The 3,773-nt window shown below is 41.8% G+C and overlaps 1 pseudogene; it reads left to right on the top strand.

Annotated features, from left to right (window-relative positions):
- Positions 1 to 1,325: 1,325 nt before the first annotated feature.
- Positions 1,326 to 2,898, top strand: LOC119567793 (annotated as a pseudogene).
- Positions 2,899 to 3,773: the final 875 nt, after the last annotated feature.

Genomic DNA, 3,773 nt, shown 5'->3' with positions numbered 1-3,773 from the left:
TGGAATCAGGGAACCCTGGTGGCAATCGTACGCCCTGTGTTATGCCGGGGTCAGACTAGAGGATCAGAATGGCCCTTTTGGCGTTATCACTTTTGTTTCTGTGCCCTTGCCTCTGAATCTCTGCTTCTGAGCTGTGCAGGGCTCCAGGGCGTGAGTCCTGCTAACCCTCAGGAAATAGACATGGATAAATCATCTTCCCACAGCATCAGTCCTTTAATGCCAGTGCAGCTCAACGCCAGCTACTCACAGCTTGTCTGCAGAGAGCAACTGGTTTGAGTCTAGTTCAATCATAGAATGAGGCTGAAAGGATTCTCAGATACCTGTGCCATTAGCTTCTAGATTCTGCTATATAGATAGATATTGTCCACAAAATCCTGGTACTGGATGACTGAATGTGTCTTCTGTTGGGAAAAAATCCACAAAAACTAGCACAGGAAGTTTGCTATGTCAATTAAATGTGTTGGGGGATCAACATACAGGGAAGAATTAAGATGATAAATATGAATTACAACATGAACTGGTTAAGACCTTTACCATCAGTTTAATCAAATACCTACTGCTGATTGGAATTTTTCCTCCCATCAGGAAAATTTTTACTTTTCACTGAACACCCTAAATCCATTCCCCCCCCCCAGGTTTTGGCAAATGAAAACTTTCTGCTGAAAACTGATTTTTTTTATTCCAAAACCAATACAGTTTGTTTTTTTAAGTTTTCATTTTTTTTTTACAAAACAATCCCAAAATGTTTGAGAAAAGCAGACAGATTCTGAGATGTGTTGTTATTTAGCTTAAAAACCAATCTCCATTAAAGAGAACACAGCTGAAAATTTCCAACCAACCTCTATGCGCAGAGCTTGGGGTGGAAAAATTACAGATGAGCTGCTATTTACGATGCTGGGTTAGTCGACATCACATTGCCCTGTAAAGTGAGAATCAGGCTGTGTTAGCATTTTAGTTGATCAGTTTCATACCCAAGTTGTGAGAATTGTTCATTTGGAGTGTGCTTTCTTCCATCCTTCATATTGCATTTTATCAAGCCACACCTTGGCCAAATCCGCAGATGAGAGAAAGTGATGAAGCTCCATTGACTTTAAAGGAGCTGACCTAATTTACACTAGTGTGGTAACGTGACTCCTTGATTGTCAGAGGTGAGGAGCACTAACAACACCTACTCATTGTAAGTGATGAGTTCTGTGCACCTTTGACATTCATACAATGAGATATTAGGGAAAGGGGAATCAGGGCCATTCCCTCTGTTGCTGTAATCCTGACCATTTTCTTTCTCATTCCCTCCACAGACATCGCACAGTGTACTGCGGAAGAAAATGTCCAATCAAATTGCCGTGACCGAGTTCCTTCTCCTGGGATTCTCTGACATTCGGGAGCTGCAGATTTTACAAAGCAGTGGTGTTTCTACTGCTTTACCTGATATCCCTGCTGGGGAACCTTCTCATCATCACAGCCATAGCCCTTGACCGCCACCTTCACGCCCCCATGTACTTCTTCCTGATGAATCTGTCCATCCTAGACCTCGGCTCCATCTCTGTCACCATCCCCAAATCCATGGCCAATTCCCTCACCAACACCAGATTGATTTCTTATTCTGGATGTGTTGACCAAGTCTTTCTCGTCTTCTTCTTCGCTTCAGCAGATTTTGCCTTACTGACCATCATGGCGTATGACCAATACGTCGCCATCTACCAACCACTGCACTATGAGGCAGTGATGAACAGGACAGCTTGTGTCCAAATGGCAGCCAGTGCCTGGATCAGTGGTATTCTCTACTCTGCACTGCACACTGGGATCATCTTTGAAATCTCCTTCTGTGGAGGCAACATGGTGGATCAGTTCTCCTGTGAAATCCCCCAGCTCCTCAAGCTTGCCTGCTCTGACTTGTACCTCGTTGAAGTTGGGTTTCTCATCTTTAGTTCATTCTTAGGCTTAAGCTGCTTTCTCTTCATAATTGTGTCATATGTTCAGATTTTCAAAGCAGTGCTGAGAATCCCCTCTGAGCAGGGCGGGCATAAAGCCTTCTCCACCTGCCTCCCTCACCTCACCGTGGTGTCCTTGTTCTTTAGTACTTCTGCCTTTGCATACCTGAAACCCACCTCCAGCTCAACCTCAGGTCTGAATCTTGTGGTCGCTGTTCTCTATTCTGTGTTGCCACCAATGATGAATCCAATCATCTACAGCAATGGAAACAAAGAGATCAAAGGTACACTGAGTAAACAGATAGGTTGGAGGTTATTCACTAAGAACAAAATGTCCATATTTCTCCTTCGGTAGCAATTTCATTCTGTATTTCTTTATAAATAAAATCTGATGACATTATTGCCTCCAAGAGAAAATACTGTGCACTCTGTTTATGCAGAATTGGGTATTTGCACTAGTAAAGATACAGACAAACATGACTCAAGAAAAAAAAGGACTTTCTATAGGTTTACACCAATGTAAATAAGATTGGAATATATCATATACTGTTCCGATCACCATACTACCTGAGACCCTTGTCTATAAAATCAGTAGCCATAGTAGAGTCCCTGGTGAGGTCTTTGGCTCTTCCTATATTTTGGGATAAAAACTCAGATGGAGGTATCGATGCATTTGTTCTTTGTATTTTTTGTTTGTTTGTTTGTCAGATTTTTAGCTTATTTTTGCTTAACTGGTTGATTGGTGGTTTGGTTTGGTTTCTGTGTTTGTGTGTTTTTTTGTTTTAGGAGGTTTTGGAGGTGGAAAGGCCTGAGGAGATGGTGAGTGTTTGGTGAGATGGGATTTTCAATGTTTGTCCCTTCTTGGGAGTATCCATATGTCATCTCTTTGATGGGGTTTTCTGAGCGAACTCAAGGTTTGCTTCCCACAATGACAAAAGAGTGCAAAAGAGGATTATGCATGGCTTAGTTCCTACTGACATGATTATGTGTAGATTGTTGGGATATTATTGTATTATTAATGATATATGTCATAAATATAAAGGGAAGGGTAACCACCTTTCTGTCCACAGTGCTATAAAATCCCTCCTGGCCAGAGGCAAAACCCTTTCACCTGTAAAGGGTTAAGAAGCTAAGATAACCTTGCTGGCACCTGAACAAAATGACCAATGAGGAGACAAGATACTTTCAAAGCTGGGGCGGGGGGGAGGAAACAAAGGGTCTGTCTGTCTGTGTCATGCTTTTGCTGGGAACAGATCAGGAATGCAGCTCAGAACTCTTGTAAAAAGTTAGTAAGTAATCTAGCTAGAAATGCATTAGATTTCTTTTGTTTAATGGCTGGTAAAATAGCTGTGCTGAATGGAATGTATATTCCTGGTTTTGTGTCTTTTTGTAACTTAAGGTTTTGCCTAGAGGGATTCTCTATATTTTGAATCTGATTACCCTGTAAGGTATTTACCATCCTGATTTTTACAGAGGTGATTCTTTTACTTTTCCTTTAATTAAAATTCTTCTTTTAAGAACCTGATTGCTTTTTCTTTGTTCTTAAGATCCAAGGGTTTGGATCTGTGTTCACCTGTACAAATTGATGAGGATTTTTATGAAGCCTTTCCCAGGAAAGGGGGTGTAGGGCTTGGGGGGATATTTTGTGGGAAGACGTCTCCAAGTGGGCTCTTTCCCTGTTTTTTGTTTAACACGCTTGGTGGTGGCAGCATAGGGTTCAAGGACAAGGCAAAGTTTGTACCATGAGGAAGTTTTTAACCTAAGCTGGTAAGAATAAGCTTAGGGGGTCTTTCATACAGGTCCCCACATCTGTACCCTAGAGTTCAGAGTGGGGAAGGAACC

This window comes from Chelonia mydas, chromosome 14 (assembly GCF_015237465.2).
Source record: "Chelonia mydas isolate rCheMyd1 chromosome 14, rCheMyd1.pri.v2, whole genome shotgun sequence".
Lineage (NCBI taxonomy): Eukaryota > Metazoa > Chordata > Testudines > Cheloniidae > Chelonia > Chelonia mydas.
Note: the sequence above shows the minus strand (reverse complement) of the source record. Positions and strands in the feature narration are given on the sequence as shown.